General features: G+C 42.2%; 1 protein-coding gene and 1 long non-coding RNA gene across 2 annotated transcripts in view; one reads left to right on the top strand and one right to left on the bottom strand.

The window, feature by feature from the left end:
* Positions 1–5,921, bottom strand: part of herc1 (HECT and RLD domain containing E3 ubiquitin protein ligase family member 1) — a 333,814-nt gene extending 327,893 nt beyond the window's left edge. Inside the window, exon 1 of the mRNA XM_048617017.1 lies at positions 5,850–5,921. The gene's annotated coding sequence lies outside the window, so the exon portion shown is untranslated. The remainder of the gene's footprint in view (positions 1–5,849) is intronic.
* Positions 5,922–5,980: 59 nt separating this feature from the next.
* LOC125487097 overlaps positions 5,981–27,397 on the top strand; it is a 37,004-nt gene continuing 15,587 nt past the window's right edge. Inside the window, exons 1-2 of the long non-coding RNA XR_007265645.1 lie at positions 5,981–6,078; positions 13,884–14,008. This is a non-coding gene — a long non-coding RNA (uncharacterized LOC125487097). The remainder of the gene's footprint in view (positions 6,079–13,883; positions 14,009–27,397) is intronic.

Here is a 27,397-nt window from a genome sequence, read left to right as displayed (position 1 = left end):
GGGACATATAAAGAACAGCAAAGAGTAATTTTAAAATTTATAAGGCTAAGGAAATTACAGTATGAGTGAAAGCTATCCAGAAACATAAAAGGAGAGGGAGGTTCAACAGGTATTTGAAAAAAAAAAAGTCGTCAGCATTGGTCTTTTCAGCAACCTGCAAATAGCCGTAAATCTGGAATTGAAAGGGAGAGAGGAACTCAAGAAAATTACAATTACTAAGAAAATAGTACTGAGTAAATTGCTGGAAATGCAAGATGACAAGTTCCCAGGTCCTAATCGATTTCATCCTAAGGTCTTAAAAATAGGTAATCAGTGAAATAGTCGGCATATAGGTTTCAATTTTCCAAAATTCATTAAATTCAGGTAAGGTTCCTTTAGATTAGACAGCAGCTAATGCAATTCCTTTAGTTAAAAAACAAAGGAGGGAGGCAGGAAGCAAGAAATTACAGGCCAGTTAGCTGAACATCTGTGAAAGGGAAAACGTTACATACTATTTTTAAAAATGTTATAACAGGGCACCTGGATAAGTTCATGATAATCGGGCAGAGTCAACATGGCTTTGGGAAATCGTATTCAACTAATTTATTAGAGTTCTTTGAAGAAGCAACTTGTGCTGTAGATAAAGTAGAACCAGAGGATTTATTGCATCCTGATTCAGAGAATGCATCTGATAAGGTGCCACGTCAAAAGTTATTGTGGAAAAGAAAAGCTCATGTTGTTTAGGATAGCATATTGGCATGGATAGAACGTTGGCTTGATAACAGGAAGCAGAGTGTAGGAATAAGTGGATCCTTTTCAGGTTGGCAGATGTCATGAGTGGTGGCTCAGAGGGCTTGATGCTGAGGCATCAACTCTTTACAATTTGTATAATGATCTGGAAAAAAAGAGATCAAAGGCACGGATCAAAGGCACAGAGATAGGTTAGAAAGTGATTGTGAAGAGGACATAAGGAGCCAGTAAAGGATATAGACAGGTGAAGTGAGTGGGCAAAAATATAGTAAAGGGAGTACAATGTCGGCAAGTGTGAAATTTTCCATCTTTCTGCCAAAATGGACAAACATATTACCTAAATTAGCAGAGCTCTGAGAACCAGAGAGATCTAGGTTCCCTAACACATGAATTAAAAATAGTTAGTATGCAAGTATAGCAAGTAACCAGGAATGCAATTAAAATGACATGGTTTATTGTGATGGAAACTGAACGCAAGGGTAGGGAGGTTATGCTTCAGTTGTACAGGGCGTTGATGTGACCGAATCAGGAGTACTGTGCACAGTACAGGTCATCATAATTATGGAAGGATGGAAACAATTTTTCCATACTAACACCTGGAACAAGCAGATTGCCTTATGGGGAAGGGCTGGACAGGCTCAGCCTGCATCCTCTGGAATTTAGAACAGTCAGCAGAATTAATTATAACATAACATCCTGCGAGGACTTGAATGCAGAAAGGACACTTCCTCTTGTTAGAGGATCTAAAAGAACAGGTCAGAGCGTAAAAATAAGGGTGTGCCCATTTAAAACAGAAGTGATGAAACATTGTTTTCTCTCCAAAGGTGGTGAGTCTTTGAAATTCTCACCCTCAATAGCAAAAGTAGATAAATTCTTCATGACCAAGAGGATAGGGGATAACAATCATCAGGAATTTGCAGGAATACAGAGTTGAGGTCAAAATTGGCCATGATCTTATTGAATGGCAGAGCAGTCTTGAAGGACTGAGTGGCCTACTATTGTTTTTATGTTCTTGGCATTTAGTCTACACTTTTAGATATGGGGAATTTAGAAAAAAGTATCTGTTGATTAATCTGCATTATGTTAGTCTTCATCACTGTAGTAGATACAAATTATATTCCGTAAGTAATTGTGATTCAGAACATGAACGGAGAAAGAAACAAAACAATTACCATCACCAGGGAAAGAGCATTAAGGAAATATTAGAAATAAACCCTGCCAAGTCTCCCCTGCCCTGGTGGACTTCATTCTAGGGTCTTAAATGAATTGTCAATATACTGGATGCTAAGTCTTTAAAAACTTTCTAAAGTTCCTCAGAGTCTAGAAAGGTCCCACCAGAAAAATATTAGGCAACTCTGTTCAGGAAAGGAGGGAGACAGAAAGCAGGAAACTGCAAGTCAGTTAGTTTAACATCTGTCACAGTGAAAATGCTAGAATCCACTATTAGAAGATTATAGTGCGGCACTTCAAAAATCTTAATGTTGTCAGGCAGAGTCAATGTGGTATTGTGAAAAGGAAATCACTAATTTATTTTGAACATACATACACTGAATTTATTTTGTTTCTTACTCAAAAGTAATGTCATTAAAGGATAACCAGTTGATGTACTACACATAGACTGATTGGCTAATAGGATGTACAGGATAGGAATAAGTGGGCTGTTTTCAGATTGCCAGTGTGTGAAGTAGTGTATAAGATGTCGACAATTTAGAATTTATATCAATGACTTGATTGAAGGTATGGTTGCTAGATTTGCTGATGACACAACAAAGGTAGGAAAATAAGTTGAGGAGGTCATAACGATCAAAAGAATTTAGACGTCTGAAATGGCAGGACAAAAAAATTAGCAGGTGAAGCACAATTTGGTGAAAATGTGAACTTGTCCATTTTGGCAGCAAGAATAGAAATGCAACATACTATTTCAAAGCAGAGAGTTGCAGAACCCAGTGATAGAGAGAGAGACTGGGAGCGGCAAGGTGTTCTTTGTGAAAAGGTTGGGCAGTTTAGGCCTGCATCCATCGAAATTCATTCAACAGGAAGGATGCTAAAAGGATGACTCCCTTTATGGGAGGGACTATAATTGACATCAGAGACTGATAAAGAAGGTAAAAGCATGGTAACTTGGCAAGATAGCTCATAAATTGGCTTAGCCTTAAGAGACAGACTGGCAATTGAAGGTTGTTGTGTGACTAGGGCCTGCTATATAACGGCATACCACAAGAATCAGTGCTGGTCCTTGATTGCTCATGATTCATACAATACCAATTAGATGAGAATGTGAGGGAGTTGATAAATAGGTTTGTGAATGACATGAAGATCGGACACGTAGCTAACAGCGAGAAGATCTTAGGTTACACAAAGATATAGACAGGTTGGGCAGATCAATGGCAGATGGAATTAAACTCTGAAAAATGAGGTGATGCACTTTAGATGTAACAAGACATGAATTGTGGGACACTACGAAGGTCAGAAAAACAGAGATCTTGGGGTGCTTGTGCAGAGATACCTGAAGGAAGCGGGACAGGTTAACAAAGTGATTAAGGCAGCACAGAGGACACATGCTTTTATCAGTTGTCGCATAGATTATAAGAGCAGGGAGGTTATATTGAAGCTGTGAAAAATTTTAGTCAGGAATACAGTGTGCAGTTCTGGTTGCCATGGGATGTGATTGCAGTGGAGGGGCCGCAGAAGAGATTCACTAGGCTGTTGCCTGGGTTAGAGCATTTTAGCTACAAAGACAGGCTAGATAGGGTCAGGTTGTTTTTTTGAGCAGAGAAGGCTGACGGGAAACCTGATTGAGGTGTATAGGATTATTACAGGCAGGGACAGGATGGCGTGAAAGCAGCTGCTCCCTTGAGATGAACGGTCAATAACTAGAGGGCATAGTTTTAAAGTGAAGGCCAGGCGGTTTAGAGGCGATTTGAGGAATGTTTTTTCACCCAGCAGGTGGGGGAAGTCCGGAATACACGGCCCAGAAAGAGGGAAGAGGTCGAAAACCTTTGAATCTTTAAAAAAGTACGTGGATGAGTACTTGAAATGTCGTAAGATTCAAGGCTATGCATCAAGTGCTGGAAAATAGTTTTAGAATAAATAGATCAAGCGCAAATCCGAAGTGCCAAAGGGCCTCTTCTGTGCTGCATGACAATGACTCTCTGCTACTGGTCCTACTTTCAGTCAGAAAACAGCAACAGTCAGCCTCAAATAATTTAAAGCTCATTGAATTGCAATGACCTAGAATTTGTAGGAAATATGCAATTTAGGATTTGGACTGATTTTTTTTGTCCAATCTTTTCATTGTGAAGAGAACTTAAAATTTCCAGGAAAAGTAAAGTGGTTAGGTTTCATCAATCACAATGGCAAATCTCAAATAGTTAATGGCTTATGCTAGCTGCAATTATACATGCTGAGTCATAGAAGTCACAAATATAAGAAAAATGCAAACAAACCATCCAAAAACAAATCTGTGCATATCTTTCAGTACTGACCACCAATTTAAAACCATGCTGGAAAGAATAGTGTATACTAAATAGAAAAGCAATCTGCAAGCTTTTCTTAGCCTCTCTCTAATGTACTGTACAGGAAACCAATATAACCTGGACAAATGTCACCAAGAATTTTAATAGTCCTCAAATTCAGCATTTCCCATAAGCCACAAATGCCAACTGTTCAATTTGGATTGTAGTTAACACAAATACAAACCAGGTTCTAGTATTTTTAAATCAGTTATCTAATTATACAACATGCAATAAAAATTAAACCATCCATTCTTTACGATCCACTTTCTAAATCCTTTCAAACCTGACCCCTTTCTGGAAGCAATCTAAAGCACAAAGGCTTTCCATGTACTGAAAGGAAGACATAATGACACAATGAGCCAAAAGCAGAATTGAAACTGAAACAAAAGACTTCTGTGCTGTAGACTGCAGTACACCAGATGTATGGAAAAAAACAGTAATGCTGACATTAATTGCACATTTAAACATTATCTCTAGTTTTGAAAAGCCTTTCTGCATATGCAAGAAGCAGATAAGTGAATACACGTTCGTCGCGATCCATTTTCTGAACGAATGTATAGGCTTTCGTAATGAAATCGATTTACTCGGCACGTACATTTGTCCAGATTCAGATATTTCTTGGCTGTCAAACCGGAATAGATATGCAATGTCATACAATACCTAATAAATAATCAAACCTTAACGTTCGACCTTCATATGTGCAGCTGCACAAATGTTCATACATGCTGTCTTGCAAACAACCCCAATCCGGACTATGTTTCAGCATCAATTTTATACAATTCATCACACTGATAAAGAAACACATGTTCACATAGAAAAACAAAAAATTTCGAAAATGTCCTCCATCCAACTGAGAAACCGACACACCGGTTAACACGAAAAGAGCAAATACAACATTTATAAAATCCCTAGTGTGGAAGCAGGACACTAGGCCCATCGAGTCCGCAGCGACTCTCCCAAGAGCATCCCCATTCGGACACGCCCCATCCCTACAATTCACAAGGCCAATCCACCTAATCTGCTCATGTTGGGACTGCCGGTGAGGGGGAATACCCAAATAGACATGGGGAAAATGTGCAAATTTCACACAGACAGTGCGAATGAACCCGAGTCCCTGGCGCTGTGAGGCAGCGGTGCTAACCACCGGACCACCGTGCTGAAACAAATTGCTCGAACCGAGTCTTAAAGGGGGGAATGAAATACAAATTCGCAACAGCATGATTGTGGCTTTGAGAATTAGAATCATCAAATTAAACCCAAGGGGAAGAAACATGTCGGTAGTACTGTACACCTGGGCCTAAAGAGAAATCCCTTGACCAGCTTTAAAATCCAACAGAAAGAATATCTAGTATTCACTGCGGCCGGGGGGGTGGCTGCGCTGGTTGAGAGTGTTGAACATAAGATGGTGGTAAAATTAGGCAGCTAGTTGAGAGGCCGGCCAGTGCAATGCCAGAGGCTAACAGGCATTTCACCGCTAATCATCACCTGAGGAAGGGAAGTAGGGCAATTGGGCACTGAGTAAGCTGCAGACAGCGCACAATCGTGTAGAAAGGGAAAAGCAGCTACCATGAGAAAAACAGCCACAGACCACACAGTAATACTCACAAGTTCGCTGTTGCGCGACCGCCACCATCTCACTGATTAATTGGAACTAATTCCACATCCGGGAAACTCCACCGCGACAACAGGCAGGAACTGCATCATCACGTTGGCGATCAAGGTCCCGCCCCCGACGTCGGGCAACAGGCAATACTGCGCTTGCGCAGCCCCTGGGAAGAAGGCGTGGCAGTATTTACGATAAAAGGAGACGCCAGAGAACGTATCATGGGGCATGGTGTGTGTGTGTGTTTCTGTCTGTCGGGGGTGGGGGTGTCCGGGTTTGAGTCTAGAGCATATTTTGCTAAGGAGTGGCTCCGTAATGACCGATAAAGGAACGGGCTGAAGGGCCTGTTCCTTTGCTGTAATTTTCTTTGTTCTTTGTTTTTTTCCCTTGCCTGTATTGACCTCTATCAGAACTTGGGTGTTCATATAACCAGACGTTTATTTTGATTGGTTCTGATTTGGATGTTGCTAAGCAATTTAACTGTTCCAAACCAGCTGTAGGCGGACTTTCCAGGGTGTGCACTCTCCTGGATACCACCTTATGAGTTCCCTACTCAAGTCAGGCCGAGTGGGACTCCTTTGCTGTCTTGTCACCGCAAACCAGCAACAACTACAATGGTCTGCTAGCCTGGATCCAAAAGAAAATGCGAGCCATTTGACCAAGGCTTGGCTTTGTTTTGGGATTTTGCTGTGGACTAACCTAGAGTCCCTCTGCTCCGGATATTTCCTGAGTGAGGCTATGTGTTCAATTCCCGAAATAAAAAGGAACGAGTGCACAATCTTTTTAAATATCTGCCTTTGCTTCTTATTGTGTGTTGATTACGTGATTACAAGTTAAGACCTCTGCAGCAACAGCCTTTCTGTGCCGTCCTACATTTTTTTTACTTGATTCTCCCTTAAACCACAAACTGTTCTCCATATCCCAACCACAAGGTCTAAGCCACGGTTTGTTTGGAAATATGCTTATGTCTGCTTCTAACTGATTTCAACTGGACTTGCAAGTTCCCTTTCTGCATTAGTATTTGCAATTTAACCCTGGTTCTGTTTAGCTTAATTACACAATTTTCAATATACTCTACACGATGCAATTGCCTTCACTCAAGTAGTGCCCCCAAGCTCAGTCAGCCCTGGCGAGGCTGTCCACTTCCATTTGAATCCCCTGACACTCATATGCTCCACTGCTGCATTTCCCAATGATAAAGCCAGGTGTTGAGCCTGTTTAATGTCCTGTTCAGCTTCAGCAACTAGGCACTTTTGCATGGTTACATCATTAATCTCACATACCAAATGTTCTCTCAGCATTTCATTAATGTTTAAACCAAAGTCACATACCTCTGCCAATCATCGTATCCTCATCAAAAATCTCGACATGGATTCCCCTGGTTCTTGAAATGCCAAGTAAAACCAATAGTATCATAGAATTAGAGGAGGCTTGGGTCATAATATTCTTTACCCAAATCCATTAACTCTTGAAAGCCTCTAATATCTGGTGTCTCGGGAAATGTTAAGCTCCTAATAATTGAAAAAGCTGTGGTTCCACATGCTGTCAGGAGAATTACTCATTGCTTTTCATCTGCCCCAATGTCATTTGACTGGAAAAAATGACATTCTTTCTACATACTGGGCTCAGTCTTGGACAGTGGGATTGAATGGGTCAAACTTCCCAAATAGCGCCATGATACCAGAAATGCTTACTCCAACTGAAAGATGGTGTTGCGAGCAAATTTCCTCAAGGGCATGTTTATCTCTCATTCCACTGAAATAACTCCATGAAGGCCAGTATTCCATCACCGAGTCACCTTTTATTTACACATGCATCATATTTGACACTGGTCCAGCTAGCCCAAAGCCAGCTCTTAGAGTGAGCAGAACCCCTGACACACCTATTTCTATCTGTCAGCCAGGGCTCCTGATCGGGCACGATTAACAGTGTCAATCAGGGAACTCATATTCTATTATGTACATCTGGCTGACCTCATTACAATCACGACACCAGCAATCATCATATCATCTGTCAACTATCTGATCAACCCTATTGGATTCCAGCCGAAATAGCTCTGTTGAAGTTTCTATCTTTTCTGCATTGTTTTTGAGTTTTGAAGTTCTAAGCTATCACCCATCATAGTGCAAACCCTCATCATTCCTCCCATCAATATTCTTCAGCTGATGATGCATCTCTTCACAATATCTGCACATGACACCCAGCTTTCTTGAGAGTAGATTCTTCTTCACTCAGGGGTCAGTGCTGGGACTTTTGTTATTTATTATTTATTATAAATGATCTCGATGTGAATGTACAAGGGATCTTAGTAACTTTGTGGATGATACAAAGTTGGGAGGTATCGCTGATAGCCAAGAAGGTTATCAAAAATTACAGAGGGATCTTGATCAGGTGGGAAAGTGGTCTGAAGATTGACAAATGCACTTTTGTCAATTTTGCACTTTGGAAAGTCAAACCAAGATAGTAATGATGTAATAAATGGTAAGTGTCTGAGGAGAGTTGTAGAACGGAGGGACCTTGGAGTATAAGAACATAGTTAATTGAAAGTGGCGTCACAGGTGGACAGAGTGGTGAAGAAGACATTTAGCATGCTGGCCTTCACTGGCTGAGGCATTGAGTATAGGAGTTGGGATGTTATGTTACAGTTGTATAAGTCGTTGGTGAGGCTGCACTTGGAGTATTCTGCACAGTTTTGGTCAGCCTGTTATAGGAAAGACATAGTTAAACTCGAAAGTGTGCAAAGAAGATTTACAAGGATGTTGCCAAGACTAGTAGGCCTGAGTTATAGGGAGAGGTTGGCCAGGATAGGACTTTATTCCTTGGAATGTAGGAGAATGACAGGTCACCTTATTGAGGTGTATAAAATCATGAGGGGCACAGATAAGATGAATGCATATAGTCTTTTTTTCCAGAGATGGGAATTGAAAGCTAGAGGACAGAGATTCAAAGTGAGAGGGCAAAGATTTAAGAAGGACCTGAGGGGCAACTTCTTCACGCAGACAGTGGTGTGTATATGGGATGGGCTGCCAGAGAAAGTGGCAGGTACAGTAGCAACATTTAAAAAACATTTGGATAGATACATGGATGGCAAGAATTTAGAAGGATATTGACCAAATGTGGGCAATTGGAACTAGCTGAGTGGGCACCATAGTCAGCATGGACCAGTTTGGGCTGAAGGGTCTGTTTCCATGTTATATTACTCCATGACTCTATGTGCTCTAAAACATGGATCTCTTGTTCTCAGGACAGACCCGTCTCTGAAAAACATTATCCTCCATTTCTTGATGCCCACAATATTCAGATTAAGTCAGTCACATATCAATTAATATCCTCCTCCCTTACATAGGAATTAGGAGTGGGAATAGGCAATTCAGCCCTTTGAGCCCATTTCACCATTTAACCATTTAACATGATCATGGTTGATCTTATCTTTAAATTCAACTCCACTTTCCTGTCCGGCCCACATGGTCCTTTATCATGCTTTTCATCTGAAACTTATCTATTTCTTTCCTGAATCTTTTGATTGATTCTGTGTCCACTGCGTTCTGGGGCAGTGAGCTCCCCAAAATCAGAACCCTCTGAGAAGTCGTTTCAGCTCATCTCAGTTTTGAATCTACCTCCTCTCACTTTATTTTTTTTTTAAAGGATCCCTACAGTGTGGACACAAGCCATTTGGCCCAACAAGTCCACACCAACCCTTTGAAGAACATCCCACCCAGACCTATCCCTCTACCTTATCCCTGTAACCCTGGCATTTCCCATGGTTAACACACCTAACCTATACATCCCTGAACACTGTGGGTAATTTAGCATGGCCAATCCACCTAACTTGCACATTTTTGGACTGTGGGAGGAAACAGGAGCACCATAGAAACCTATGCCCTCCTGTTTGAGACTGTCCCTCAAGGAGGAACGTACATTGACTGTTCACCGTATCAATTCTCTTTAGCATTTTATATCTCAATCAGATCAAGCCCTCATTTCTTCTGAACTCCAGTGAGTACAAGCTCAAGCTATTCAACCAATCCTCATACAAAAGCCCTTTCATCCCTGGAATAAACATGTGAACCTCCTCTGAATTGCCTCCAGTGCCACCAAATTCTTCCTCAAGTAAGGAGACCAAAACTGGACACAATATTCCAGGTGTGGTCTCACCAACACTTTACATAAATGTAATAACACTTCTTTACTGACTTTAGAGTATCTCATTTACCTCCAGGGTGCAGTAAAGCATTTTGCACTCTTTCTCCAACACTAATGCTACAATAATTGATCACAAGGATTTTCAAATTTGGTCTAAATGTATTTTTATCTCTACAAGAAGCAGTACTGGAAAATCAAAGCAATACTGTCTCAACTATAACTCAAAGTCGTGAATGAAGTTGCAGGCTAATGTTTTAAATTGCTGTTCCTAACAGTGGCTGCCTCAAAAGCCATTGAAGTCCATTTACTTTAGCAGAAGGCTTCTGTTGGCAGCGAACAGATGTTTTCTGCTGTATTCAGAGTGCAGGGATGGGACGTGTCCTGGCTCCACAGGCTTAACTGAGATAAACTAAGACCAGAGGTCAGACTTCCAATCTGTAAAGTCTGGAATAGGCGCAGGCAACTCCAGAGCGTAAAGAGTTGCTGCCTGCTATAGATGCGATCTTGATGCAAGACCTGTCTGTGCTCTGGCACTTTGGTGAAGATCAATAACAAGCTAACTGAACTAAAACACTCCATCCTCCCAAACAATCCGCCCATGCTCCATCTGTGTGAATCCAAACCATGTTAAACTAAATTTTTTTTAATAGAATCCCTATAGTGTGGAAACAGGCCCTTCAGCCCAAGTCCACACTGATCTTTGGAACATCCCACCCAGACCCTACCCCCATAACTCATACATCCCTCAACACAATGGGCAATTTAGCACAGCCAATCCACCAAACCTGCACATTTTTGGAGATAGTAGGAACTGCAGATGCTGGAGAATCCGAGACAACAAGGTGCAGGGCTGGATGAACACAGCAGGCCAAGCAGCATCATAGGAGCAGAGAGGCTGACGTTTCGGGCCTAGACCCTTCATCAGAAGAGGGGGAGGGGAAGGGGGTTTTGAAATAAATAGGGAGAGAGTGGGAGGCGGATAGAAGAGGGATAGAGGAGAGGATAGGTGGAGAGGAAACAAACAGGTCGAAGAGGCGGGGATGGGGCCAGGAAAGGTGAGTGTAGGTAGGGAGTTAGGAAGGGGATAGGTCAGTCCAGGGAGGACGGACAGGTCAAGGGGGCGGGATGAGGTTGGTCGGTAGGAGATGGAGGTGCGGCTTGGGGTGGGAGGAGGGGATAGTCTGCACATTTTTGGACTGTGGGAGGAAACCCACGCAGACACGGGGAGAATGTGCAAACTCCACACAGACAGTCACCCAAGGGTGGAATCAAACCCAGGTCCCTGGCGCTGTGAGGCAGCAGTGCTAACCACGGTGCTGCCCCAGATCTCACAACTCACACCACCATACCCTCTCTGCCTCCCTGTGACTTGCAAACAGTCTCTTATTCCCCGAGTGCATCCTAAGCCATGTCAACACTCCATAATGTTATGGATCAGTGAATGTCACTGTGTAGAACACTCCAGTTGGTAGAAGCAATCAGTTTAATATACTCAAATTCCTCCAACTAATCCCATATGAGCACAAACATTTGGCTTCGAAATTTGAGTTTGACACTTACAATGAATTTGTTCATTTTTATTGCAAATTCATGGATTGTTTGACAATCCAAAAGGACAATCCAAACATGTTGTGGAACCAGGAACAAAAACAGAAGTTGCTGGAAGCTCAGCAGGTCTGGCAGCATCTGTGAAGAAAAAATCGGAGTTAACGTTTTGGGTCCGGTGACCCTTCCTCAGAACTCGGGCACGAAACGTTAACTCCGTTGTTTTCTTCACAGACGCTGCCAGACCTGATGAGCTTCCAGCAACTTCTGTTTTTGTTCCTGATTTAAAGCATCCACAGTTCTTTTCGTTTTTATGCTGTGGAACCATATCCTTATTTATCCAGATGGACATCCTGGCTAATCTAATGTATCCATATAATCTGAACCTGATACTGCATGCAGTTTGTTTTTCATGCTATGCCAAAGCCCCATTTCAGTGAAGGCAGCTGGTGATTTAAATGGCTACATACCCGCTAAAAGGTCTGTGCATGAAACCCAGTGTTTTTCCAGACTCGCCCCTGCAGAGATGAGACATCCTGCATGTAAACAAAAGCCTTCCAACGTTGAGCCACTTCTGCCATTTTCACATTTGTGATGATAACCTAGCTCCATGTTTCTTGTGGTGTATAAAATGATTTTTCCTTCATTTAATAAATACTTTGCTGGAATGCCAATGACAATTGTAAGCCTTAGTATTTACATGGAAACAGTTCACAAAGATATTTCTCCAAATAAAGTAGACCTGTCACTAGGATTAATATATAAGCCAGCAGACAGGGTACCCCTGCTTTGATGAACTCTGGGAACCCCCACCTGGTGCAATTGCCCAATAAAGTACACTGTTCACTGGTTAAATTGCAATGATACAGCAGTGAAGTTCCTGCTTAACTAACAATCTTTTCTGTGTTTCTATTAAATATGTGGACATACTACCAAGTGAGAAAGAGGAACAGCATCCAAAAGAGAAATTTGATAGACGTGGCCCTGATTAGTTAAGGTGTTACCAAGGACATTAACCAGTTGATGATGATTGACAGTTAACTTCAAGACTTTGTTTCAATTTTAAACCGAACAGCTTGATTCTGATTGGTCAAGGTATTGCACTGAGAAATAGTAATCAGAGAAAGACTTCCACCTTGTTTTGTGGAGTTAAATATGCACAATGCATGCAAGTATCATTTCTGTATGCAGACAGTGGGGTCCTGAACAAGTTTGATGTTGAAATAGAAAAACATCAAGGCTATCCTGCAGGATAATGGTTACTTTGAACTCCCTGGCAGCAACTCAACCAACGAGAATCCAACTGTCAACCAATCAATAATCTTTCTTCATACACTAAAACAACGTTGCTCTTGCCCTTAAATTGGCATTCTTGCAAATTGTCCTGATGATTTTTTTTTTGTTTTGATTTGATTTAGTATTGTCACATATACTTAGGCACAGTGAAAAGTTTTATGTGATGAGTGCAAGAAGAAAATCTTTGACAAAATCTACATTTTGTCAGTGTTACGGACCAGACTAGAACCCCTCAAAATACTTGAAGAAGGTAGCCTAGATCCTTACCTTTTCTCACTTTTAAAGGAAAATGGGAATTTTCTGTTCCAGATGCAATGTGACTGGTCAAACTACTCAATGTTACGCAAAACGCGATTTATTTAAACACTGTACTTAAAATACAACTAAAGAAAGGGGAATATAGAATAATTGGAACCTTAACAGTGTTATAGATACGGTGACTATTAATAATTAACTGTTCCAATAAAGTAACATCCCATAAACACACCCCTTAGCAAAGAAGGAAAATTCAGACACAGATTCTCACATGTAGTTCTCCAATCGAGGAGGAGAAAACATCAAGGGAAAATTCAGAGACAGTAGCAGCCAGGAGGCATTCACTGAAGCTTCCGACTGTGTTGAGACCCAAATAGCTTCTGATGCAACTGAGAAACCAAAACCCAGAAATCCTGATCTATGAGAGCTGGCCACACCCATTCAGGCTATTTTTTTTAAAAAAAACTAAGACCTCCCAAGCTGTTTACTAAAGTGGTCTTAACAAGCCAGCTCTGAACCTCTTATTCAATCTCTCTCTGAAAAACCAGGACAAAATAACCTCTTAAATAACGTTGTCACATCAGCAACTTGCAAGTTCTGGAATTCTGGAATTTTCCCAAGCCACTTCATGTGGATTGATAGTAGAGATGCTGCCTAGCTGCAACTTCAAAACTAATATTGAACTGTGATTGATGCATTTTACAATGTTTACCACAGTGAGTCTATTGCACATTATATGTTGTCTTCTGTGCCTTCCCAACAGATCAGCTTCTTTTCTCTCTCTCTCTTCTTTACAGGAACAGATACAATTTGTTTTGTACACAAGCTATGAAAGAATCATAGACCAAGCCATGTCACGGGAATGTAAACATAATCTTTATGCTGATTGGATTTAACAGATCAATTAGTCAAGGAAAATGTGGTAGGTACATGAGCATGAATGAAGCTGTCTTAAGTTTACGTGTTAAGCCTGAGCTTGCCAGGAAAGTTGCATCTTCTCGCCCCTCACATGAGGTGTACTGACCCCTCAGTTCAGCCACCACCAGATGCCTCTGTCTCTAATGAGAAAGCAGTCCAATTATCCTCTTGGGACAATGGCGATGTTACTTACAATATACAACCATGGATTGAGAATGGATTGGCAGACAGAAATCAGAGGACAGAATCCCACAGTCCTCAAAAACATGGCATGAATTTGGGCGTTTTAGATGAGAATTTGAGTGACACCTTTCTTGGCATTGGGAGCAACAACTTGTATTTTCTCACAGAGTCCCGGACATCGAGATGAGATTCTCGCTAGGGAGTGGCAAACTGCCTATTAGGGATTATTTCTCGTTGTCACCTCCATAAGGAAGTAGTTGATGCCAAAACATTGAATGTATTCAAGAGGTGACTAGGTATAGCACTTGGGACGAATGGGATTAAAGGGTATGGGGAGAAAGCAGGATTAGGCTATTGAGTTGGATGATCAGCCATGACCATGGAGAATGGCAGAGCAGATGTGAAGGGCCAAATGGCCTCCTCCTGCTCCTATCTTCTTTGTTTCTATGTAATCTGGCTTCATTCATAAGCAGGTTCCAATTCCTGCACTCGATAGATAGAGACCAGACTCAGAAAATTTCCGGCATCAGAGCAGATGCCTGGTGATTCTGGGTCGCAGCTTTCTCCTCTGGACTTCCATCTTGGACACATGGAACCAACACCTCAGGGCATGCTCCGTGAACAACAATCTCACCTTCACATACAACACCTTCCACATCAGACACAACTCCAATCTTCAGTAGTACTCAGAAGTAGTACTCTTCAGCACTTTATTGCATAGCTCCTGAAAATAGTCACACAAGTCGTTTAGGGTGGGAATGATGGCATAAGGCATGCTTGCCTTTATTGGTAGGGGCATTGAGTGCAAGGGTCAGGATGTCATGTTGCAGCTTTATAAGACTTTAGTTAGGCCACACTTAGAGTATTGCATTCAATTCTGGTCGCCACATGACAGGAAGGATGTGGAGGCTTTGGACAGGTGCAGAAGAGGTTTACCAGGATGCTGCCTGGATTAGAGAGTATGGGGGTATAAGGAGAGGCTAGAAAAACTTGGGTTGTCTTTTGAGCAGTAGAGGCTGAGGGGGCCATTTATAGAAGTTGGTAGAATTATGAGCTGCATAGCTAGAGCTGACAGTCAGAATCTTTATCCCAGAGTTGAAATGTCTAAAACTGGGGGCATGCTTTTAAAGTAAGGTGTTTGGAATTGGTAGAAGTTCAAAGGAGATGATAGGTGTATGTTTTTTACTTCGTGAGTGGTAGGTGTCTGGAACACACTGCCAGGGGTGTGGTGGAGGTACAATGGGGGAGTTTAAGAGAATTTTAGATAAGCACATGAACATGTAAGGAATGGAGGGATATGGAATAACAGCAGGCAGAAGGGATTAGTTTTATTTGGCATCATGTTCGGCATAATATCATGGGCCGAAGGGCCTGTTCTTGTGTTGTACTGTTTTATGTTCTCTGTTATAATTTTATGTGCATCTGCACCTATCATTACAATGTTGCTGCAGGAATATAGTGTGCATGTGGAGATAGGCACCCAACTAATGATAAGGCTGCATCTCAGGACTGATTGCTTGCTGTCTTAGCACTCACTCACTTTAAACATATCTAAAACATGCAGTATCCCTGCCTTGCCCTTCCCTTACATCACATTTTAATGCTGACATCTGTCATACTTATCAGCAGTGATCAGTCCTTGTTATATGGATCTGTGCCATGTCAGCTTCACACGTGCACCATGTGCCAGCAACTTACATTGCAGACACACTGCATGTTCCTATGTGCTTTAACCGTAACATTTTAACAGTATTTATAGATCATCAACTGCATTAACATTGCCTCCAGGGTTATGGGCCGAGAACCCAAAAATGGGATGTTTTCAGTCATGGGCTGAATGAACTCCTTTTGGGCTTTGGACATTGATGTGTTTATAAAGAAGGCTTTCATTTCTAGTCCCTTTTCCACTTACATTCCATGATCCCTTTGAAGCTTTATGTCAGTTTCAGAACTTCTAGTTTGCAGGGCCCAGTCGCCTCCTTTTTACCATGGACATGCAATACCTTTACATGTCTTTCCCCTATCAGATGGTCTCAGGGCTCTCCACTTCTGCTTGGGACAAAGACCTAAACCATTCCCATCCACCACCACTCTCCTCCGCCTGGCCAAGTTCATCCTTAATCTGAACAGCTTCTCTTTTAACTCCTCTCACTTTCTTCAGGTCAGAGAGTTGGCCATGGGCATACACATGTGCCCCAGTTACTGCCTGGCCCTTTGAAGGGTACTTGGAAGATTTCTTGCTCCAGTCTTATTCTGGGTCACCCCACAACTCTTTCTTCAATATATCGATGATATCATCTGTACTCCTTCCCTCTCCCATCCAGAATTGGAAACGCTTATCAATTTAGCTTCCAATTTTAACTAGTACATCTCTGACTCTGCCCTTCCTTTCTTGACATTTCTGTTTCCATTTCTGGGGATTGGCTGACCACCAACTGCCAATATGAACCCCACCGACTCAATTACCTTGACTGTGCATTCTCACACCCTGCTTCCTGAAAAGACTCTATTCCACTTTTCCAGTTCCTCCATCTCAGTCGCATCTGTTCTCATGGAGCCAACTTCAACAAAGGGCCCACCTTCTTCCTCAACCGAGGATTCCCCACCTGGGTCCGACCTATCTCCTTCACTTCAGCCCTCACCCCCTTTCTTGCCTCCCACAACAGCGATAGGGTCCCCCTTGTCCTCACCTACCATTCCACCAGCATCCACAATTAGAGGATCATTAGCCACCAATTCCGCCACCTCCAGTGTGATGCCACCACCAGACACATATTCCTCTCCCCTCCACTGTCAGCCTTCTGCAGAACTGTTCCCTCTGGGACATAGTGGTATAATCCTTCTTTACTCCCAACACCTTTCCATGCAACAGCAGAAGTCGAAACACCTGATTGTTCACTTACTCCCTCCTCAGTATCCAAGGGCTCAAACACATCTTCCAGGTGAAGCAGAGCTTTACCTGCACTTCATTCAATCTAGTCTACAGCATTCGCTGTTCACAATTTGGTCTCCTCTACACTGGGGAAACAAACCATAGACTGGGTGACTGCTGCGCAGAAATGACCCAGAGCTTCCTGTTGCCTGCCACTTCAACACGCCACCTTGTTCCCTGGCTAATCATCTCTGTCTCAGGCTTGCTGCAGTGCTCCTACAAAGCTCAGTGCAAGCTGGAAGAATAGCACCTCATTTTCCTCTAACTCTAACCCTAACCCTAACCCTAACCCTAACCCTAACCCTGCAGCCTTCTGGACTCAATAAAATTTTAGGGTTTGAGACACATTGTCCCATATCCTACACCCAACTCCCACACAACAGGCATTATTCTAATAGGGTCTGCTATTACACACAGCCCATTGGTGGCCACGAATATTTAGCAGCTATTCATTTTCCTAAGCAGCTCGTAATCCACTCTTTTGTCTGTCCAACAGTTTTTCATTCTCTTTGGGCCCTATCTCCATCTATCATTCACTCCTCACCTCTTCTCCTAACTTCTGTGTAAAAACCAACCTTTCTCTCACTAACATCAGTTCTGAGGAAGGATTACTGGACCAAGTAGTTAACTCTGATTTCTGAGATATACTGCGCTTTTCCAGCAATTTGTTTTTGTTGCTTCTCATGCTTTCCAATTTCCTATGTATTGCTCCCCTGTCCTGACCTCTTCCCCTGTCATGATTTCTTCCTACCCAGTTAGGATCAGTCCACTGACATCTTCTGTCACCCCTCCCCAGTACAAGTCTCTTTGTTCTTGTCCTGATTTCTCTCCCTCTCCCCCGTCCCAGTTTCGCCACCCCTTGTTCTGATCTCTTCACAGCCCTAGGCCAAGTCCAAGTCTCCTTGCCCCTTGTCCTGATCTCCCTCCCACACCCAAACTCTTTGCCTTTGTCCAGATCTCTTCTCTCACCCTGACTTCCAGTCTCTTTGCCCCTTGTCCTGATCACTCACACTTACCTCCATCTCAGTCACTTCACACCCCACCCTCCCCTGACCCTGATCTCTCCATTAACTAGTCACAATCTTTTTAGAGACAAAACAGTGCAGGCGCTGGATTCCAAGGTAGACAAACAGGTAGCTGGAAGTACACAGCAAGCCAGACAGCATCTGGAGGTAAGAAGTCATTGTTTTGGGTATTACCTTTCTTCAGGATATTTTACCTCTTTTTTCCTGATCTATCCCCCTCCCTAGTCCAAATCTCTTTGCCCGCTCTCCTTATCTCTCCACACCTCCACCCCCCAGTCCCAGTGTCCTCATCTCTTGTCCCAAACTCTCCCTCCCACTCCCAGACCCAGTCTCTTTGCCTCTAGGCCTGACCTCACCATCCCCTCAGTCCAGACTCTTTGTCCCTGGACCTGATCTCTCCACCCCACCCACAAGTCCCAGATATTTTGCCTCTTGCTTTGTCTCCACCACCCATCCAACCCCATTTCCCATCTGAGATAACAAGGTGTAGAGCTGGATGAACACAGCAGGCCAGGCAGCATCAGAGGAGCAGGAAGGCTGACGTTTCAGGCCTAGACCCTTCTTCAGAATCTCCCATCTCTTCGATCAAACCCCACTCTGCTGTGTTCCAGAATTCCTAGAATCATAAAGTGTTATTTGATGCTGAGAAGGTTGGATTCAAAGTTAAGTGAATACTTAAGGAAGAAGCTACCAATCTCTCAAGCCCAGATAATGAAACCAACATTTAAATAAAAGTTATATCAGTGACAGAGATGGCAATTCTCTGGTGTGTGAAGGTATGCCATTGGGATGGATGTAGTGTTGTCTGTTTACTGTGTGTGTTAAAATCTTTCAAAGTGTGTTACTTGTGCGTAGCTTGATTTATTCTGTTTTTTTTTGCTTAATTAACTGCTCTTTTATTGTTGAGACCAGACCTATAGCATTGCGCAGTAGTGTTTCAGTGAAAGACCATCTTGTCAAATGAAAAGAATAAAAGAATACATATCAAGCGACATGTGAGTCTGAGGTCCTCCTTGACCAGTTAGAACATCAGCATTCTTCATAACACAAGCAATAAAGAATCTATTTTCCATTTTGTCCCTTTTTTTAACAAGGGAGAGTAGAATCCAATGAAAAGATGGTGTTGTATTTCCCCAGGGCTCATTGCGAACACCCACACGGTACTGTGAAACCTTGCCTTTCCTAAGTAATGATATTCTTGCCTTGGATATGCTGCACTTGTCATAGAGTCATAGAATAATTACAGTATAGAAACAGACCCTTTGGCCCCAACTGATCCATGCTGACCATTGTGCCCACTCAGCTAGTTACAACAAACCACATTTGGTCAATATTCCCCTAAACCCTTCCCATGCATGTACCTATCCAAATGTTATTTAAATGTTGCTATTGTACCTGCCTCAACCACTTTCTCTGGCAGCCCATTCTGTATATGCACCACTCTCTGTCCTTCTAAATTCCCTCAACACCTGCTACAAGTGCAGTCTAGCAGCAATTTCCTTTTGCACTCAACTACACCAGTCTGTACCGATGCTATAAAATGACTGTCGGTGATGGACATTTAGGTCCTACATTGAGAGTGCATGCACAGTCCTTGCCATAGTGCTCCCTCCACAGACTGTTCAACATGGAGGAGCACAGCGTCATCACCCGTGAGTAGGATGGAACAGATGGGATTTTACAGCAGGTTATCTGTCCCATACTTCAGATGTTGCCATGAGATTTCATGATTCTGGAATGAATGGTGTGGACATGCAGGGGAATGCAGTTCCAAACATATTCTGTTGTCCCTCCACGTCTGTCCTGATGGTTATTAAGAAAATGTCCTGAGTTGGTGAAATCAAGAATTCTTGCATTATCGCTCAGGCACAGCATCATTCCATGAGCATGATTAAGTGAGGTTGTTGCTTGACTAGTGTGAATGCCCTCCCAGTTTTGAGTTAAGCATCATGAAAGTTAAACAAATTGAAGTATTTAAAATACCTCTGCCCCATGTTTGGGTTGTGGTGAGACAAAGAGTTTCCATACCTTATCTGCCACAAGATAGAACAGAAAAAGCAGAGAACCACTGAGTAGCTCAGGAAGTATTTCTGGTTGGAAAAATAAATCAGTGTTAACTTTCCATAAACATTTCAACAAACTGAGGGGAGTTAAATGGAACAGTTTTCCAAGTGGAAACATGTAGGATGTAAAAAGGAGGAATGTCTGTCATTGGGCGAGAGAAAGAGATGAAGTGACAAAAATCTTTCTCGTAAAATGGAAGAAGGACTCTTATAATATGAAAAGTAAGAGTTTTCCCTGGATTAGAAACCATCTGAAAACTTCCATTTCTCTCTTCATTTTGCTAGATTCTTTTTAGCTGTTTTGATTCTCCTATCTCTTTACATCTTATTCCATTACCTAGTATTCAGTGAAATGTAGCAAAAGCAAGACTTCTACCAGGTTAAATAAGTATAAAAGAGCAGCATGGTCTGTATGCAATTGAAATTTATTTTCCCACTCACCATGCTGAGATTTTAACTCCTGTTTACAAAGTTTTATTTTTGTTATGAGTACAGGTAGATCAAACTATTCATTCCGTATCATTACCATTATGCCATCTTTCCATTCTAGGGAAGAATCCCACTTTACCTTTTTCTTTTCTTTGTTTAATGTGATGTTCAGTATTTTGCACCAGTTGCAAGAATCGCAAACCTCAAACTCTGTTTTCAGGGTGTGTAAAAGCAGAGATTTCTCTGTCTGCAACCTGACACCTCAGGTCCATTCTCGCCATCCCAACAATTGTGTTTTTTTTGGCCCAGCACACATTCTCATGCTGTTGGTCAGCAATTTCCCACCAACTTTACAAATCGAAACAGATTTCCTCAATTATGAACAGATTGGTATTCTGTTCGCTGTGCAACTCTCATATTGATGTCCTATTTGAATCAAGAAAATACCGTACCACTTTGTATATGTTTTTACATTGAGGGTGGCACAGTGTCTCAGTCATAACCATTGTTGCCTCACAGCATCAGGGACTTGGGTTTGATTCCATCCTTGGGCGACTGTCTGTGTGAAGTTTGCACATTCTCCTGCGTCTGTGTGGGTTTCCTCAGGGTGCTCCAGTTTCCTCCCACAGATGTCCAAAGATGTGCAGGTTTGGTGGAAGGGCCGTGCTAAGTTACCCATAGTGTTCAAGGATGCGTAGGTTAAGGTGTTAGCCATGGGAAATGCAGGTTTACAAGGATAGGGTAGCAGGATGTGGCTGGGTGGGATGCTTTTCAGAGGGTCGGTGTGGCCTATTTGGGCTGAATGGCCTATTTCCACGCTCAAAGGATTCTATGGATTTGCTGTGATACTTTCTTAGACACAACCGTAGTCATGATTCTTACTTCTGTCATACTTCCAAATGGAAGTAACATGATTGCCTTGAGGGGCATATGTTCACTTTCACAGCTAGTTTTTAGCGAATTTCTATTGGCCTACTTTGATACTACCGATACATCATAGCAAGTGCTGTCCTGACGTGGTGAACAGTTTGAATTCACTTACTTTCAGCACAGAATCATACAATCCCTACATTGTGGATGTAAGCTATTCGGCCCATCGTGTCCACATCGACCCTCTGAAGAGCACCCCCACTCTATTCCCTGTAACCCTGTACTTTCCTTGAATAATCCACCTAGCCTGCACACCCTTGGACAGCATGGCCAATCCACCTGACTTGCACATCTTGTGATTGTGAGAGGAAACCTGGAGGAAACCCATGCAAACATGGGTTGCACGTGCAAACAGATGTTTGCCTGAAGTTGGAATCAAATCCAGGTCCCTGGCATGTTCCTGAAGAAAGGTCTAGGCCCGAAACGTCAGCCTTCCTGCTCCTCTGATGCTGCTTGGCCTGCTGTGTTTATCCAGCTCTACACCTTGTTATCCCTGGCACTGTGATGCAGCATTGCTAAGCCCCGAGCCACCGTGCTGCCATGCCACTATGACAAGGTCAGAATCTCATTCTCGAGATGATTGACATTCACATATACAGCAAACCAGTCAAAACATCATTTTAGTTTTGAGATATTTATTTTTTGGTTTGAATTAGCGTGCTCCTTATTTTAAAAAAAGTCAAGAAATTCTTTCCACAAATCGGTCAAATGTGAATGTGACTGTGAACCACACTGACATATCTAGAGTAGCGAAAACTATGTACAAGACAAACTTACATACAGCAGTGTAAGACAGAAAGGAATATGGAAAGTGATAATTAAATATCAAGTACACAATCACAATGAAAATCATGACAACTAGGTCAGCTACTGCCATGCCCACCATGTAGACAGAGACACATTTTGAAAGGCCACAATTCCCCCTGGAGAGAATCACAATTGTCATATATTTGCTGTAAGAAACAGACAGAGAAGTGGAAAATTATTGTGACCTACATGGAAAGTTCATATCTGTTATTTCTTCCTTTGGCTCTCAGGTGTGCAGTTTATACCATATAGAGTATAGAATATCCTTTTATTGTCATGTGTGTCCTATTATAGGAGTACAGTGAAAAACCTTTTCAATGTCTGCCTTCTTATGGTAACATCTTAAGTACAAATACCTAGATCCAATTCTTGAATACAGCAAAGGGATAAAAGTAGTTGCTTAAGTACATAGTTCAAAATAAGTTAAAAATAGGAATATATGAGCGAGTATATTAGGGGTTAACATTACAATGTTTAATCATGCACATTAATGGGAAGGTGCAAACCCAAAATGGTAGCAGGCTGAATAGTGGATTAATAATGGGAGTCCCTCAAATATAGACACTGCAGCTCGACACAGGGCTGGTGGTGGAGGGAGGGAGAGGGAGAGAGATAGAGAGAGAAATTCTGGTGCTATATAGATGAATTTCAAGCTCCCATTTTGCATTACTTGGGCAAACACCTCCCTTGCCACAAACATATTTAAAACACTGAATTTCAGTGGCTCTGGGATCGTGCAGCACTGGTGTAAGAGGGTACATTTTATAATATCTATCAGGCACCAAACCTTCAGCTCCCATGACAACAATTCACCAACAAGGATTCATTGACTAAAGGTTGCCAGAATGGGATAGTAAATGTCCTTTATCTGGAGGACTGCCATCCATCCCATTCTATTTCTAAGGGAATGGGAATTCACTTTGCACTGATGTGTTCCAGGGAAAGTGCAGCTCCTACCCACAAAGAAGTCCCATTTATGGATCTCTCAGTGCCCAGGTGATAAAAGTCAATTACGTCATATGGAATTTTAATTATACTCATTAAACAAATAACACCACATTTTCTGCTTCCCTGCCCTCTCCCGGGGACAGGATCACAGAATAATTACAGTGCAGGAGGAGATCATTTTCCTGAGTATATTTATTATCCAATGCAAATCTCCTGCCTTATTCATGCACATTCCTTTTATCCATCTGCTCAATTCTGGCCCATTCTCCTAGCCTATTAATATCCATCTGTAAACTCTATCTCGTCATCCCAGCCTGCTTTACCACCTATTTTAATATTATTCATGAAGTTTGCTATTTTACTGAGATAGAGAGTCATTGAGCAGAGCCTATGGTCCAACTTGTCCGTACCAAGCAAATTTCCCACACTAAACTAGTCCCATGAGTGTGGGTTTGGCCTTAATCCCTTTCATTCTTTTATTTTAATGTACCTATCCAAATGCCTTTTAAATGTTGTAATTGTACCTGCATCTACCAGTTCCTCTGCCAGTGCATTTTGCAAACCAGCCACCCTCTGTCTGAAAAAGTTGCCCCTCCCGTCCCTTTTAAATCATTCCCCCTTGCCATAAAATTATGTCCTCTTGTTTTAACTCCCCTATCCAGGGAAAAGACTTTTGCTGTTTACCTTATCTATGCCCCTCATGATTTTAAGAACCTCCAAAAAGTCACCAATCTACATTTCCCAGTTCCTGTCTAATATTGTCATCATTAGCTTTTCCTAATTTAGAACATTCACCTGAAGACGACTGCTATCCTTATCCATAAGTAACTTGAATGTTACAAAATTATGATCACTGTTCCTGAAATACTCCCCCACTGAAACTTCAGTCACCTGGCTGAGCACACTCCTTCAATCCATGTGTAGAATGACGCTTCCCTTGTTTGAACTCTATACATATTGTTTCAAGAAACCCTCGGGACGCACCAGCAAACACCCCCTCTCCCACCCCCATCAAAGGCCCTGGCATTATGGGAGTCTCAGTCAATACAGAGAAAGTTAAAATCACTCACCACAATAACCCTTTTGTTTTCACGTTTTTCCGTGATCTCTTCACCTGTCTGTTCCTGTATTTTCCGCTGGCTATTGGAAGAATCAAAATACATTTGAATTTCTGCAACAGTCAATGGCAGAACTAAGAAATTGACACAGAGTTAATCAAGAAGCCTGAGCAGTTTAGAGTATTAATTCTGGTATCAGTGTTGAGAAAAGAGTGCAATACACTTTATTTGAGACTAACTCAACATCTGCTGAGGAGTTCTTTCAGCCAGCTCAATGTCTTGCTTGAAAGGCAAGATAGAATAGCTTCAAAAGATGGAAGAAATGGAGAAAGTGAAACTCCTACTGTTCAGATTAATAGCCACGGCAGCAGTGAAAAATCTCAGGCTGTTTAGAGACAGTGTGTAAATTGAAAGTACCTACCTAAGCTTTGAAGATATGTTCTGGTTTGGAAGAAACATTAGCACAACTTGTCAAAGCAAAGGTCTTCAATCTGAGATATGAAGGATGGATACTGGAAAGTGAATTTGAATAAAAGCAACAACTTCTAAACTCATGATGGAAGCCGTTTGGGAATAGCAATTATTGTATGTGATGATACAATGGCTGTAAGAGGTGTATTTTGTCCTGGTTTTTTATGAAGAGATGTTGAGATGGAGCTGGCAAGTGGTAAGTTCCAAACTAATAAACTAACCAGCTTGTGATGCCTTGGGTTTTTTTAAAAGTTGGAACAGTAGAAGCAGCATGAGGGAGTGGGGTCAAGCTCCCTCCAGAACCAGGATTTTGGTTTATCTTTTGGTAATTTGTGGGGCCTTGAAGCTCGATGTAGAAGCTGTTATTCCTCTCTCTGTAACAGCTAAAAGCTGGGGTTCTCTTCCTGCTGCTAGAATTGATTGTGAGACAATCTATTTTACTGAATTTGCCTTTGTCAAGGTTGTGCTACTGGGATATTTCTATATTGGAACAGTTCTTGTTTTGTAGGTAAATAATCTATTATTCTGTTACATGTTCCAATCATGTTAAGTTATTTCAAGCCTTCTTTCTTTGTTTTGTATTTGCCTTCAGGTTTATTTGAAATCACACTAGCTTTTAGAGCTCAGGCCCTTTGTCAGGTGCAGTGAGAGAGCAGAGCATACAGACATAGAGTTTGTAGGCAGAGAGATCAAGGGCAGAGAGATCAAAAGATCGTACGAGACAACAAGGTGCAGGGCTGGATGAACACAGCAGGCCAAGCAGCATCATAGGAGCAGAGAGGCTGACGTTTCGGGCCTAGACCCTTCATCAGAAAAGGGGGAGGGGAAGGGGGTTCTGAAATAAATAGGGAGAGAGTGGGAGGTGGATAGAAGAGGGATAGAGGAGAGGATAGGTGGAGAGGAAACAAACAAGTCGAAGAGGCGGGTTGGAGCCAGTAAAGGTGAGTGTAGGTAGGGAGTTAGGAAGGGGATAGGTCAGTCCAGGGAGGACGGACAGGTCAAGGGGGCGGGATGAGGTTGGTCGGTAGGAGATGGAGGTGCGGCTTGAGGTGGGAGGAGGGGATAGGTGGGAGGAAGAACAGGTTAGGGAGGCAGGAACGAGCTGGACTGGTTTTGGGATGCGGTAGGGGGAGGGGAGATTTTGAAACGGAATATGGTCGTACAACTGGTGTGAGCGGAATGTCAGATAATAAGTCTCTGCAGGTGACCAAGAGTGTTAGATGGTGATTCAGTAACTTAATACTTTCAATAGCTGAATAACCAGTGAAGGAAATACCTAAAATCTGATTAATTGAGGTGGAGATATAATTACAAAAAGTTAAAAATAAGGGGTGCTGGAGATAAACTAAATGACTGGAATTACATGCCGAATTCAAAACTGTACAAACTATTTAAGGTATCAAGGTAATGCTATCAAAACAGGACAGTAAGGAAGATTTTACACATACAGAACAATGTGCTAGGGTCACCTGTAGCACGACATGAATCCAAGATCATGGTTGATGCCGTTTTCATGGGGACGGAGCCTGGCTATCAGTCTCTGCTCAGTGATTCTACATTGTCGTGCGTCTCAAAGTCTGCCTCGGAGGATGCTTACCCAAAGATTGCAGGCTGAATGCCCTTGACCACTGAAGTGTTCCCTGACTGGAGGCACCCACTCTGTGACATTGCATTGTTGACTCAACTGTACTGAAATATCGAGGTTATTTCATTAAGTTGCCTCAGTTCCTAACAATAGGTGTGTATGTTGGTCATACATTCTCACATCAGTTTATTGCCTTGAGGGGAAACACTTTTACTGTGAAAACAGGCCATGGTGAAGGCAACTCTTTGAGTGAAGTTATTGCTGGAAAAGTCTCTCACGAGAAATGTCTAGACTGATGGGCAGTCGGCCAACTGGAGCAGCTCTGACTACAGTGACTGACCATGTATTTCTGTAAGTGTCATTGAATGGAGAGTTTAATTTAATTTGAGCCATTCACCGCAGACTTGTAATGATGTTTTTTTGGGACATTAACAATTTCTGACATAGCATGTAAAAATAATGATAGGATCATTACATTAAGGAGCTTCAATTCTCCCAATATTAACTGAGATAACCATAATATAATGGGACTAGAAGAGGCAGGTTTTTTTGGAATGAATCCAGAAGAGAGTTTTACATCAGATGGGCCTACAAGGGAGGGTGCAGTGCTAAGCTTAATTCTCAGGAATTAAATAATACAAATGTTCAATGTGACAGGGGGAGCATGTTAGTGATAGCAACCACAACTCCGTCTTTTTAAGTTTGTGATGGAAAAGGAGAAAGATATTCTGCAAAAAAGTGGGGTGGTGGCATTTGCTTTGGGTAAGGCCGATTTAATTAAAATAACTGACAATATAACAAACTAGACTGGGAAGAGCTACTTCAGAGTAAATCTACAGTAGAACAGTGGGAGACATTCATAAAGTAGGAGGTGGTGGTACAGATCCTATATGTGTCCTTTTGGGTAAAATGTAACAACAAGCTCAGAGAACCACAGATGTCTGAGAATATACAGGACTAGA

The sequence above is a fragment of the Rhincodon typus genome, chromosome 36, assembly GCF_021869965.1.
Source record: "Rhincodon typus isolate 14 chromosome 36, sRhiTyp1.1, whole genome shotgun sequence".
NCBI classification, from domain to species: domain Eukaryota; kingdom Metazoa; phylum Chordata; class Chondrichthyes; order Orectolobiformes; family Rhincodontidae; genus Rhincodon; species Rhincodon typus.
Note: the sequence above shows the minus strand (reverse complement) of the source record. Positions and strands in the feature narration are given on the sequence as shown.